Genomic DNA, 14,690 nt, shown 5'->3' with positions numbered 1-14,690 from the left:
TTAGAAGACTGATTAAAGGCTTTCTTTCTGTAGAGGTTCACTCTTTATCTCTGCAGATATCGTTACTATGCAAGATGTGATAGAGCTAGCTTAAGGCTCACACAAATACTAAAACTCAAAAGTATTTGTGTGTACATATCTGCACGGTCATTCAAGTCCATACAGTGCACATGCATGTTTTTTGAAATGCCTTTGATCAGTAACATGAAAAATGTTCATTTCTGAGCATGAATAGGATTGTATTTTATTGCACCTTTCAAACTGTTCAGCTGGTGTTAATAGTATGCGCTTGTATAAAAGGTCAAATTTTCGTATCATATGTAAAGCTGTAGGATTAAGATTTTAACAGTAATTTGGGGGGTTGCTGGGATACAAAGTATTTTGTACAGAATACTTGGTATCTGAGATCATTAAGGCTAGCCAAATTGCTTCCTGTGATTAAAGGTTGCTCTTGCTGTTCACTCTAAGCTATGTGATTGTGACAGTGCTGAAATATTTAAGGCTCCTCCTGATTTTTTACCTACAAATAGCATTAAGCTTTAGCATATGCCTTAAATTTCTTATGATCTCAGTGAATATGGCGATTTCATATACAAGCTCTTAGAAGAAAGGATTGTTGATTCCTTGCGTGTTTGTATAGTGTTTAGCACAATAGGGATGAAGTCTCTTGATATTTCTGGAGCCGAGGTAATAAACTAGCATTATCAAGAAATAAAAACATTCATGAGGCAACTGCCAAAGCTTCCAAATGATTTTGCAAGATAGAATTCATAAGGAATTGGAGCTTTCAACTTTTATTCTTGTGTATTTTGTGATTAACTGTCTTGTGCATGAATCATTTTACAAACATCTTGTAGGCTAATGCTAGATAAACAAGAAAGTACAGACAGCTTTAAGAAATTGTGTGTAAGTCAATGGTCTTGTAAGAGGGATTTGATTGTTGTTTTCAGTCTGGTCAGATTAATAACTAAACATAGGTGCCGTTTGGTAGCCTGGGTGTGTATATTTTCACGTAAAGGAGAGAACATAGTATTAAGTAGGGGTATTGGTCCAGTTACTACGGAACAGATAATTTGTTAATTATTGACAAACTAGCAGGGAGACCACTCTCTGGATGCCAGTAAGCATTACCTCACTTCTGTGAGGTTAATTTGTAGACCTTGAAAGGGATAGGAGGGGATGGGAGATGGACACGTACCCATTTACGTGTCAAAGTCAATTTCATTAACCTTGTTCAATGACTAAAAAAACCTAAAATAATCTAGCAGTTTAATTGTAGGTATCAGGTAGGATGTACCTTGTATTATAGCTGACAGGCAAGAGATCTTGGTTTTGCATTTTCATGAGTGTCCCTTACGTAAGTGACTGAGGTCACCCTTTGTACTCATGGTTTTTTGGGGTGATTGTTTTTGGGATAGGGTTGCCAGAGCTGCCAAAGATAGTAGCAGGGCTTCTGTGGCCTTCTTGTACAGAGCTGTGAAAGTAACAACTAGTCATAAGATTAAAACAAAAACAGATCTTTCAGCTGCAGAGCTGTCTGCTGACTAATTTCTAATTAGCTTTGCCAGTTTTATCACAGACTTGCTGTTTGCTCTCAGTGTCCTGCACAAGTGATGCAGTTGTTTGTCAAAGGTGTCTGATTTCTTCATATTTTAATGGTGGTGACCCCTTTTAGTTAAACTCAAGTCTTCTGAATCCCAGGCTGGTGTTCTTATCCCCTGCTATTTGTGATTTTCAACAAATAACTTAATTTCAGCTAACACATAGAGAGGAATAAAAATTCTCAGTTCTCCACCTGTACAGTCCTACACGCATACACATGCAGGCACACATTTTGTAAATGCTGTGTACTGTTTTCTTTTTCCAATCTTGAGACTGTTTACTCTTCTTGAATGAAACTAATAGTGTGGATAGACAGCTGACCAAGGAAAGGGAAGCCTTAAGGGCTGTGACCACAGATTATTTAGATGTGCCACAGACTTGAGGGGAAATAATTTTGTTGTAGTTTATTTCCCAATCAAAGGTTGAAATCCGCCTTTCAATGCTGTTTTTCAGGAAACATCTACTCTGTGCAGCCAGAGTTTTTCTGAGAACACCTGCAGCTGCTGATGACTTCAGCTGGGCTTGAGAGTGTTTCTGAACATCAGGTCTGGCAGTCTCAGTCTGCTGGTAGGTGTGTGGGCTGTATCCTGCAGAACTTGTGCTAGTGACACTCTGCAAGGCAGTATCTCTGCTTCTTGCTCCATGCCCTCCCAGACCCTCAGGGTATGCTTCCAAAATGTATTTGGCAAGCTTCAACCCATGCCTCATCTAAATCCTAAGACCAACCTACTGCAATATTATCTCCAGAAAATGAGCACAGAGGCACTCTAACAAGGAAATGTTGACTGTATCAAATCACTGTGAGGCAAATCCTTGGCTCCACTCTACTGCTTTTACATTATTGCAGGAATAAAAAAATGCACATCTAGATAAATCAGTCACTTCTTTAACTGGTGTCTAAAGTTGTTTGATTCCTAACGTGAACCTTCAGTGTTGGGAAATCCCTGAGTGGAGTATTAGAAAGCCAAGATAGGAGCTCCCTATTCTCCTTCCCAAAGAATAAGGGATATAGTTAGAGGCGTGAAGATGTTGCCAAAATCCTCAGCTGCCCTAATTCTATTGAGATTGTTGGATAGTAGCGAAGTAACTAATGCTTAAGCCACAGAATTCCAGGATCAAGGAACTACAAAGGGTGGTATCAAGTCATATTTGTGCACAATGCTTTTTGTCACCTAGCTAGCTAGCTGTGTCCAAGCAGTTGCTCATCAGGGCTGCTATAGTACTGACAAGTAATATAACCTCCATCAACCTGTGTCAGAGTGCCATCACTGTACCTAGACCCTCAAGTAGAGTGCAGATCATAGAATTACGATTTACATCCCAAGTTGGAAGGGACCCACAAGGAGCATTGAGTCCAACTCCTATGATGGGCAGGAGAAAAGACTTTCTTTCCCATCTCCTTTGAACAGTTTCGGCACAACAGCCTGGTCTCTGACATTTAGTTTGGAGACAGACTTGCAGGAAAGCAAAATGAATAACCACTAGGAAATGGCTGGAAGAAAAAAAACAACCTATGTTTGTTTTGTAAATTGGTCAATTCTGACTTGTCTTCCAGTGTAAAAGCAAGCAATATTTAAGTATTTGTCAGAAAATATATCATGCTGGATGAGGATTCTTTCCACCTGATACTCATCTTAAGTTACTAATGTCCTGGGTCATCAGGAAAATGGCACAGCATAGGCTTGCTTAGGTTGAGAATTTACTGTCTTAGACATCTGTGAACCTATAACTGGGTGTATATATAGAACAGATCAAGATGTAGGATGTTGTAAAGAATGAATAAATAAATTCTTGCCACAAGTTTGGGATGAACTCATTACATCACTGATGGTGGAGCCAAGAATGAGTTAAGCCAAGTCTTCCCAGACAAATCTGGTAGCAGCTCTACAGTATCTCACACCATCAGTGATTGCTGAATAAGTCTTGTCCTCTTACAAAGCCTCAGTGTGCTTTCTACCTCTTTTAAAGTAGAGTTGCTGCACTGCAGGAAAAAAAACCCATGTCATTGGCATGGGTGTAGCTTATTAGTTTTAATAGCAATGAGTTATGCAGAATACAAAATACTATTATATAATTGCTTTGAATATTATACTAGGACTTGAGAAATATGGGAGCCAGAGTGATGAGTATCGTGTGGGATGGCTGACACTTCCCATTCTAATCCAAGGAAGAAAAAAACCTCAGCTAGTTAGCATGAAAACTTTTTTCCAGTTGAATAGAAGTTGAGAAGGTTTGTTCCTTGTCAGGGTTCATAGACACGAAATCCACACATGAACTGGCTCCGTTGATGCTGATGGCAAAATTCCAGCAGACTTTATGAGAGCCAAAATCCGGCTCCATGTGGGCTTCAAAGGAAGCAGCTCTCCATACAGCAATGTGTTTGAGAAATAATTCACCCTATATAGAGACACAGAGACCATGTTGGCACCATTTAAAACCTTAGAACAGGTACAAATTTAATCAAGATAAATGAACTATAGCTGATAACTTTCAAAGAAATGAGGGGAAGATTATAGGGAAGATGATGCTAAGAATATGTTTCAGTATTAGGTTAATTTTATTAGCAGCTTATTAACATCAGTGAACAGCAGTAGTCTTCTTGAGGTTTCATGGAGTGGCTGTGTAATTTAACATGTAGAGGAACAGAGCCAGGGGCCTCTTGTAAGTTGTTGGTTCTTACCTGCTTTCCTCCATATGCCATGATGGCTTTATTCAAGTCTTGGAGGGTGTGCAACTTTATCTGTAGTTTTTTTCCATATCTGTGGCCCCACAGGTGCATTCTCCTACTGCCCATTTTCCATGAAGGCTCAGCCATTTTCTCAGAGTACAGAACAGTGCACCCACTCTTGGACTGTAGGTTTTTGGAAGACACAGACCCAAGCAGTCCTTCATAATGTGCTTTGCATTTGAAGTCTTGCTAACATGGGAGTGACTGTCATGAGACTTCCATTTCAAATAATCCTGAAACAGAAGGGAAAAAAAAGGAGGAGGGGTAAAAGTAAAGGAAAATCTTTTATCAGTTGGGCTATTTGTGGCTTACTTACTACACAGGAAATTATTCTTTCCTTACATGCTTTCACCATTGTGGCTTTATCTGCTGCCATCAGCAAGCTCTGTTGTCTGCACCTAAGAATCACTGTACAGCACGGCTAGGACCTGAGCTATGCTGTTCTCCAGTAGACCACCTACAGCAGAAAGTACTGAACAGCCAGAGCTCAGGCTATGAATTAATGATCAAGACTTAGCCCACTTTTAATCTGGCAACATACTAGATTATTTCAGTGGGGACTTGAATTGACTCCTCCTGGATTGGAAGACGGCTTTGTGGATGAGGTCCAGACAAGTCCTGTCCTAGATGAAGATACAGTAGGTGTTTGCTGAGGGTAGCAGGCCTGCTGGGCAGTGCCCATGAGCGTCCAGAGTACCTTGCCTATAACCACAGTCCTGTAAGGCCAGGCTGCTACTGCTGTTGCCACCAGGGTGGCGTCTCATTTGACAAGGGCATTCTGGCTTTTCTCCCTTCATCTCAGTGGCAGCAGGAGCCTATATCTGCAGAGCTTTGCCTTTATTCTCCCCGGCTCTGCCCATTTCAGATGTCTCTCTCCTTCCTGTGGCCTCTGTAGCCCCCAGCTCGCCATGGGAGCGATCCGTTTTGTCCCCAGTGCTGAGAAGCGGGAGGCACAGTTCTGGGTGCAGTCTGCATGTGCATGTTAATAAAGGATGCCCATTTAGCAATGCTTCGGGGATACTTCAGTTTTTACGTGGGGTCCAGAGTGTCTGATGAGCTATAGAATACAAGAAATGAAGCAAAAGTGCTTTTAGGATACTTCTGAGTGAATCTGAGAAGTACTCTAAGTATGGGAAGCACTTCAGGGGCAGTATTGAAGACATGAAACACTTCCCTGAGAATTTCTACATACAAGCAGCGTCATGCATAGTATATCGCTGTACTAAGAAAGTAGTACAGATGTCTGTTGATAAGCCTGCCTGCTAAAACCATATTCCTGTCAGTACTCAATACAGTATGTATCACACCAGTTCTTCAAAACTGGGGGGTCACGGACTACAGCGGTCATGTTGGTTTGCTTCATTGCATCCATGACCACTATTATTGTGAAATGCTTTTTTTTTTTTTTAAAAAAAAAAGGCAAATTAATGGATTTGAAATGTAAAAGTACAGGGATCAAATGTGTTAGCAATAAAGCAATTGTAGCTCACTTCCTGATTCAGCTTAAATTTTCCCTTTACCTTTTCTCTTTGTTTACCTGATCTCTTTAGAAAGGGGGCACCAGCTTCAGAAGCATGGCCCTGGCCTCAGGTCGGGCAGGCAGTTGCTATGTTATAGAGATAATGACTATTTCTGTAGCATTCAAATCAGGCCATGGCTTTTTTATGCTGGATCCTCTGTGAATAGACAAGTCTGGCCCCTGCTAGCTTGAGAAATTTCTCTTCACACAAGCCCTTACATAAGTCATCAGCAGCAAAGAGGAAGTTAACTATGCAAGAGAGAGGAGGTTGCTGTAAAAAGACCTTAATATGGGGTCTGTTTCAAAAACTGGGGTTTCCCTCATAAACTTTAGCATGTTTGGGAAGGCAGCAACAGCCATGCATCTCAAACAGATTATGCTATCTTGACTGGGGGAGTCCGTCTCGGTCTGAAATATCTCCCTGTGCACTCAGGGGTTAAAGGAATGGCTGCCCTATAAAGGCCGCAGATAAGATAGATGCTTTGCATCTGTTCTCCATTGGTGTGCCTTGAACGAGGTGTGTGAGAAGGGCTCTGATAAATCAGCTATCGTGGATCATTGAGAGAATAAAGCAATACAAGTATACAAGAGTTTCTCTTGGGAAACTCTCTGGTATCTTGAAAGCAAATAATAAAGTAGAGGTTTCCAAATTATTCTCATTATTGGGGTGTTCACATACTTTCTTTGATGTAAAGTTAGTGTCACTTTCTGGTTCCCACTGACCAAAAATTATATCTTAGGCTAATTTTTCTGGTAGTAATGCTAAACAGAGGAAACGGTCATGGTTCTGGGATGTACAGCAGAGATTCAAAATCGACCTCAAAGTAGTGTCAACAATTCACAAAGTTGATGCTTCCTTCCAGCCCTGACTCTAGTAATGCTGCTGTGATACAGCTGGGAGGAAATTTTGGGGTAAATTCTTATCTGTATCCTGCACGCTTTAGTTTTTTTTTTGTTTGTTTGTTTTTTCTTCTGCATAACTAGGTTCAAAATGTGCTCCTTTCAGAAATAATTCTGACTTCTATTGAGTCAGGGTTAGTGTTGTTGGTATGAACTCACAGGAAAAAGCTGCCTTTGGCTGTGGCTCTGATGTATTCACTTTTCATCGCAACACTGCAGTGCATCATATAAATGAGTCTGTTCTTTTAGCTCCTGTGAAACTCCTGTGATGGTATATGCTATTCAAACAAAATATTTCAAATCAGTATAACAGATGTAGGCTCAAAAAACAAAACAATCCGCATACAAATCCACAAACTAGCAGGTTTACCTATTAATCTGGCATTTAATAACACAATGATTTTTTTTTGTATAGAAATGTGTATTTTTTGTGTCGTGACCTTCAAAACAATAATTTAAAGATTGTTCAGTTTTAGCTATGACACATGTATCTTGTATTATATTGTCCCATTGGTTATTATGGCATTCATAGTTTTCATGGCAAATAAATGTTGTAAAATAATTTGGCAGTAAAATAATTATGTCACTGTAAGTTAACATTCCAAAATGGAAGAGATTCAATCCCTGAGAGCTATGGCAGTGAATTTTCTTACAGCTACTCACCTCTGGTTCATAAGGCGCTGCCAATTTCTCCTGTTCTTTTTTCATCACCTCCTTCTGCCGCGACTTAGCAGGGAGACATTAGGCGTTTTTCCCTGACCCCAGGATGGTCAGCAAGCTCTCAAAGATTGCAGTTTGCCCCTGGAACGGCAAATTTACTATCAGAGCACTCAGCCAGATTCTTTGTTTAGAAATGCACTAGTTCATAAATTCTGTGCCTTGCCAATGTGCTACTCCAAAGAGCAGAAAAGCCAGACTAGCATCCTGTGTTTTTGAAAAGTGTGAGGAAAGTTCAGAGGAGTTGTTTACTTTTTTCTCCTCTATGGCCCGTATACTTGTTGTTCTCTCCACTCTGGTTGCTTTGCAACATCTCGGGATCTGTGAACCACTGCCACCATCCTCCTTATTGTGGTCAGGGGTTGTTTCTCTGTTGCTATGGTGGCAAACTGAAATTAAGTTCCTTACATCAGCCAGGGAGAGAGTGAGGGAGAGCACAAGCAAGCACAGAAATACTACAAGGGGCAGGTTCAGATGTAACGAATGTGCTGTCCTGCAGTAAATACCTGTAGCTGACAGAATGACATTATTCTTCCCAACCTGCTTTATTGTGCTTTTTTTTTTTTTTCTTCATGGAAGTCCCCCAAATTCCATTATTTGTTAGCTGAGAATGGAGAAAAACAATATTACTAGAGCTGGAAGAGACCAGTTCTGGGGATTGTATTGTAGAATGCTCGTCCTCTGTGTATTTGTGTAGGTCTTTATGTAACTTGAATGACTTTGTCTCTGGTTCTTCAACTCTTTTTATGCAGAAACTTACTGTAAGAACATTTCACCTTTCTTAGGTAACTGAAGAGGAAGATAAGAGTCTCAGCCTCTCAGTTGTGTTCCTGACTCCTGCCATAGTGATCCTGTTCTTTGGGCCCCACGCTAGCACCGGGTTGCCAAGACTTATTCAGGTATTTGCTTCCTTCTGTGCTCAGATGTGTGGTTCTTTACTCTCTTCATGCTTCATTCAAAGGTACAAGTTTCTTTCTCTTTAATTTCTCGCTAAGCTACTCAACTGCTGTGAGGATTTTTAGTGGGAACAAGAGGGGTGGGGAGCCATCTTTGAGTACAGGCATGCTCTGCTTTCAGAAGTGAGATGTGAACACAGTGTGCGCTTTTGCCTGGCCTTGAAACCAGGATAGTCTGTCAACTGCACTTCGGCATCATCTTGTGGAAGTGCCCCCTGCTGCCATGTACAAAGACTTACAGCACGCTACAACACTGCAACTTTTAACTTTATTTTATACAGTGTCTTTCACTCTCCATGTGCTCAAAGTGGTTTACAATATACAAACAGCAATAGAAATTGTACAAAACAAGTATGTCTTCAAACAGAGGAGCTGCTTTCTTCAGTTGGCAAAAACGACACTTTCCATAACAGAACAGCAATAGAAACGAGCCTGTGCTGGCAGGGCAATCATAAATTCTCTCCCCAGCTTAGGATAATTTTCTTCCAAGATGTACAAATGATTGTACTTCATGACTTTATAATGAGTTGAACCAAATGTAAATTAATTTAAGAAAATAGAGATTTAGGTGAGAATATCAATCTAAATTCACTTCCAAAGACTGTGATTGATTCTCTGCTTTGCATTTCTTTAGCCACTCTTCTGCAAGGCTGTGCCACATAGTTTTTAAGCAGTGCTTAATTACATTTCATTAATGTTGTGGGAAGGGGATGTAGCAACTGCCTTTTGTCCACTGCTTTTTAAGATTGTCAGTTTTATTGGCTAGTCTGCCTTAGTTTATATCTGTGAAGGATATATATTTTACAAATAAAAATCCATCTCTGAGTGCTACATCAGGTCTGTTTTAAATGCCATTAAAATAAACTTGTGAAAATTGAGAATAACATACCATTGGAATAGGCTGTCCAAATCTGTAGGTATGGAACAGCTACAGAAAACATTCATTTTCATTGAATATCTGAGGGTATCTAACTGAGATAGTGATTGTAATGAGGAGTTTGCTTGGGAAAAATGAGTAAACTCAAAGTAGGACCAGATGCTGGTCTGGATGTAGGTGGGCTTGAGAGCAAAGGAGGAAACAATTTGAGCAAGGAAAACAGAAGCAGGACGTGAGGAAGGAAATGGCAAATAATTGGCAGCACTAAGAAGTGGAAGGGGACATGGGGAGCCCTGGAAAGGCTGGGAGCAGAGAGGGAAAAGGAAGGACTGAGGCATGAGTGGGGATGAAACTGAAGGGGATGTGGGCTGCAGTGGTGAGTGGGGATGGGTTTGTTGCAGAGGTCTCTCAGAGAGCTGGGCATGGTAATCTGGGCTGGGTATGGAGCTGGAGGAAAGAGCATGGGGACTCTGTGCTGTGTCTGGGGACTCTAGTTGTTCAGTGCAGCATTTAGCTCCCTCAGTGCAGGAAGGTCTCCTTTTTTTGCACACTGTCTTCTGCCTCATCAACTGTGCATCTTCCACTTGCTGCAACCAAGGGTACAGCAGAGTCCTACAGGCAGCTGTCGTTTTTGCCCCAGAGCAGGTGTAATCCTTGTACCGCCGCTTGGATCCAGAGTATGTGTATGGGTCGGGGGGGACACAACACATGCAATTATGTCAACTGGAACGTGGATCTTCCTGCGTGTGATAAGGAGGGAAATACATTTTGGAAATGCACCAGTACTTCTTGCACTTCATGTTTCTTGAAGGCTCCAGCTTGCAAATTTAATGAAATCCCTCTAACATAGCAGCACAAATGCCTGTGTGAACATAAATGTAAAGATTATGTATGTTTGGGGATGATTATGTTTGGTGAGGAGCTAAGCAACGCATAGCAGGAGGTGGAAAGCAATAGCCGGTGTTAAATGTCACTCGCCAGCATGATAACTTCAGCACGTCCACGCCTCTTTGTAGCACAGAGGCTGGATTATTAGCCTCTGTAACAATACCATCTTGCACTGCAGTACTGTTTGCTCTTGCAAACTGAGCAGGATCACATCTGCCCAGGATCTTAGATGGAGCTCTGCAGAGGTCACTGACATGCCGTGGAAGCATGTTTGTTCAGTAAGTGACACTTTTATCCTGATGTCCCACTAAGCCAGCGCACCAGAATGGCTTCCTTTGCCACTGTGCAATATCTAGCTGGGTGTATGTATGTTTTAGACTCAAAATACAAAGTGCAGACACTGACTGTTTTTGATCATTGGAGATTTTGTATGGAACTGGTTATAAAACTGGGCTGTTAGCCCTTGTACGTTGCCAAAGTTGTGTTTAGATAACTGCTCTCTGCCTGTAGATATTTCTTCCAGTTCTTCTACTTATCCAGGGCTAACCTAAGCTGAGTTGCAGTGTTGTTTTTCCCTATTTTATGAGGGTTACGCAAGAACTTCTGTAAAGAGTCTGTGGTGTCCTGCCTGAGAGGGGGTTCTGCAGTGGGAACAACTGCAGTAAGCCTGGCATGCCTATCTGCAGATTAAACCCAGAAGTTATATCAGCAGCAGGCAGGCAGCCCCTGATCATGGCAACACAGTAACTGATGAGGGGTCTCAGGGCCACAGCAGGCCCATGGACCCTCAAGTAAATCCATTCAGTGTCTGGTGAGACAGGAGCACTCTGTGGCAGCATATGATAAGTTTGTCTGCGCTGCAGTTTGCCATATACGTGTGTGTGTTCTCCCACTTCTCAGCTATGCAGTACAGCCATGGAATAACTGTTAGCTGGAACTCCGAGGGGCTCTGGGGTGACAAACTGTAGGTGTCGTCTTGACAATGAGCAGCTGTGGACGACCACAAGTCCAGTTCTTCATCATCACCAACCCAGGCAGGAAATGGCGCAGGAATTGGCACAGGAATTGTGTAAGGATTTTAAATCAGCTTTGCACTATCTGCTCTTGCCAATCTGCTAGAATAAATTTGAGGGGCCCAAAGTTTATTGTACCTGTGTACAATATGTGCAGATTGTTAGGACTCATAGTGGGACTTTATGGCCACTTAGGCATTGTAATGGTATTGCTATCTCCTTTCCCCCAGGCCTTCTACGCTGTGGGAGAGGAATAAAAAGGCAATAGTGCACTGGACCCCAACTCAGGGCTTGCTACACGGCTGGCATTAACACAGGGTATAAAAAGGCTGAAATGAAGACTGGCAGAGGGAGTTCTCCGTAATACGCCAGCAACATCTTACTTGTTCAACACAGCTATCAACTCTGTGGGATCAAAGCAGTTGCACGCAGCTAATGCTGGTTACTCAGGAAGGAAGGGGCTTTCAGATGGGAATGTTTTTTAGTAGTTAGGAACCTGTGCTAGGTTCAAACTGGAAGCCCAAAGATGAGAGTGTCTGGGACAAGTCATTGTCCTGCAAGAACTGCTTCCAAACATTACTGCTGGAAAATGGAGCAGGCAGGCTACTGTGTTCAAAGAAAGTTTTGGTTACAGCCCCTTGTTAGTTTAATTTTAGTTCTTATGAATTGACATGTGGCAGGCATGATTTTTAATTAGAGCTTTAGCTGTGTTTTACTGGTAGGACTGCAGAGCGTTGTGGAATTTACATTAAGAAAAAAAATGCTCTGTCGGTGGAGTGCAAGGCTGTTTAGTAATCAGAGTGGAAAGTTAACTTTGAAACAAATTGGCAACTGATCAGATAAAATTCAAATCGGTAACATTTGTGTTGGAAACCAGCTCAGATCTGGGAAAAGTGGAATCTAAGCTATTCTGCTCCTCTTGCAGAGGAACTGACTGGTGAATGCACTGTGCACATCAAAATTCAGGTGTAACGCCCCCTACAAAAACAAAATTAATACTTTTGCAGGGTTGTCTGAGCACTTATCTGATTCCTTTTCACTTTAGTATAAAACTGTTACTTTGAAGAAAGTTTCCTCACATACTTTTGAAAAAACAAACAAACAAACCTGCTTTGCCAGTCAAAAACTAAAGGTTAAAAGTTTCCCCCCTCAGATTTTCTTCTGAATCAACCAGGTATAATAGAGAGGTATCAGGAGATATTCTGCTCCTCTGAGCTTGTAACAGATTCCCATCTTCCCCGTTCATTGTGTGAACTCTGTTGGGTACTGAAAGAGTTAATGGTGTGTTCAGGCCTCAACCAGCAAATGCATTTAAAGCTCAGTCCAGCGCTCACATGGTTTGTATTCTTGCACTGCTGGAGTGGTGTGTTCATGGCATCTGGTTCCCTGGCAACAGCTTTCATTGGCTCAATCAAAGCCTTTTCTTCTTAAGAAAGCTCCCACTGTGACACCCTACCACCACCACTAATCACCATCTTAACTGAGTGTTTAAGATGCAGCTGGTATGAAAAATAGCGCTTGTGCATGTGAGAAGATTAAGAGACTACCTTGCTTAGTACACCTGCCCTGAAGAGTGCCCTCACTGGTTTGTGCTGGGCAGACTGGAGGCTCTCTGCTTGCCTGCTGGAAGAACTGAGGCATCGGTTCATGAAGAGTCTGCTTAGAAATAATCTTTTGTTAGGCAGAAATCCATAAACCTTTGTGTCTTGTGAATAGTCATTTCCTCTTTGCAGCTGAGATGGCGTTTGGGCCTCTGTGCTATTGACAAGGGGCAGAAGTGGGATGTAGGGGGGGGTACAATAAAATCCATATTGTTGAAGTTGAAGCTGTCTCCCCTGACAAGGAGGGAGCAGGAAGAAGTCTCCACCATGTGAACGGTGTGAATTGGAGAACAATGGGAGCAAAGAATTCACATTAAGCCTCCTCAAGGGTTACATATGTTGGGATTTCTGAAGCTTCAGAGATTGCATAAAAGTTGAGAGCTGCTAGCAGTCATGCCTGCCTGCGTCTGGCAGAGTTTGGGATCCAGAGTGATCAGCAAGCTTGGGCATTAGCACACCTTGCATCGTGTTTCCACTGTTAGAAATACTGTCTTTTTAAATTACTGGAGCTCTCAATGACTTGTCAGGTGACAGAAATTCTTCTCTTATTTTCCCATTCTTGGAGATTGCCTTGGAGGATGCTGTGTAACCCTCAGAGACAGTTGCAGTCCACAGGAGCGATGCAGCTAGAGAGTAGAGATGTAGGTGAGGGTAAGCACAGGGAGCGACAGTGTGTTCATTGTAATGTGTGCACACCAGCAGTTACTTGTTTATCAGGCAGAGCACACAGGCCAGACAGCCCCCTTCTTTGCTTATCTCTGTGTTTTGGGGCAGGAAAGGGAACACAGATTTAAGAACTGGGGCTGGAGAGCACATCATCTTTTCAGCAGTGAAGCTTCAGCCATAATATATGCTGCTAGAAAACATCAGTCTGAATTTGTGCCTGCATTGGTTAGGTTTTAAGGTAAACCACAGTCTCCTGATAGAGCCTTTCCTTGGGCTTATCACCCTTTTTAAACCAGTAAGTCATTATATTCCTTTAAAGCTGGGGAGAAGGAAACCTTGTTTTCTGAAACACTATATGCTTTATTTGACACAGAGAGATTGAGGCAATATACGCCTAAGAAAGAAGCCAGGGAAGACAGACTTGTGGTTAAGCTACTATACTGAGACTTCGGGAATTTGGGTGCAGCTTCCCCCTCTGTGTGGCCTTGGGAAGGTCTGGACGTAGGCAAAGGAGGCAGTTACCAAGGGCAGCCAAACCAGAAGTGAAGCTGCGGTGACTCCTTTGGCTGCAGCAGAGCACGGGGAAGCTGCCTTGGCAGCCGCTGCTGCCTGGGCCAAGCAGAGTGGGCAAGGTAGTGGCTGGCTGCCACTGGCCCCTCGTCTTTTCAGCAGCAGCTGGAGCAGCAAGAGCAGCTCAGCCCCCAGCTCTCCTTCCTCTTTCTGCCCGAGCCTTTCCCTGTGGCTGGAACGCCCAGACATGACCTAAGTGTAAGAGCAGAGCTACAGTGATTTGAACCAAAGATGGACAGACCTAGCTCCTTAGTCTCCAGCGTGGGCTAACAGAAGGTCACAATGAAAAGTCTATATGTACAGATAAAATATGTAAAGATAAAATGTATTTTATAGGAGGAAAATCAAAAGCTTAGGTTGGAAATGACAGCAGTAAAGAATGACATTCTGAACGTGATAGGTCTGTTTTCTTCACTAACAAGTAACTTAATTAAATTTATTTAAACTTATTAACACCCATTCACTGAAAAAGGAGCCCTTGGCAAGTATTAGAACTGCAAGAATACAACCTGTTTTGAACACGAAGTATCTGATTTGGTAAACTCGCTTTAGACACTGAGTGCAGTGGGTGGTGGTGTCTTCCTCCCCTCCCAGAACGTTTCAGAAGCCCAGGGAAGTGCATGTGCTTGCATGTGTGTGAAGAGCTGCAGTTT

General features: G+C 42.3%; 1 protein-coding gene and 1 long non-coding RNA gene across 3 annotated transcripts in view; one reads left to right on the top strand and one right to left on the bottom strand.

Moving 5' to 3' along the window:
- Positions 1 to 438: 438 nt before the first annotated feature.
- Positions 439 to 7,814, bottom strand: LOC106030110 (uncharacterized). Of its 2 annotated transcripts, XR_010832624.1 has the most exons (4): positions 7,413 to 7,814; positions 6,909 to 7,027; positions 4,283 to 4,563; positions 439 to 3,999 (listed from the first exon to the last, which is right to left on the bottom strand). It is a non-coding gene; the product is annotated as an uncharacterized lncRNA (long non-coding RNA). The 2 variants fall into 2 exon arrangements; XR_001203537.3 differs by lacking the exon at positions 439 to 3,999 and having other exon boundaries at positions 4,009 to 4,563.
- A 437-nt stretch (positions 7,815 to 8,251) lies between these two features.
- Positions 8,252 to 14,690, top strand: part of ALS2 (alsin Rho guanine nucleotide exchange factor ALS2) — a 170,557-nt gene continuing 164,118 nt past the window's right edge. The window contains exon 1 of the mRNA XM_048047088.2: positions 8,252 to 8,365. The gene's annotated coding sequence lies outside the window, so the exon portion shown is untranslated. The remainder of the gene's footprint in view (positions 8,366 to 14,690) is intronic.

Source organism: Anser cygnoides, chromosome 6, assembly GCF_040182565.1.
Source record: "Anser cygnoides isolate HZ-2024a breed goose chromosome 6, Taihu_goose_T2T_genome, whole genome shotgun sequence".
Classification (NCBI taxonomy): domain Eukaryota; kingdom Metazoa; phylum Chordata; class Aves; order Anseriformes; family Anatidae; genus Anser; species Anser cygnoides.
Note: the sequence above shows the minus strand (reverse complement) of the source record. Positions and strands in the feature narration are given on the sequence as shown.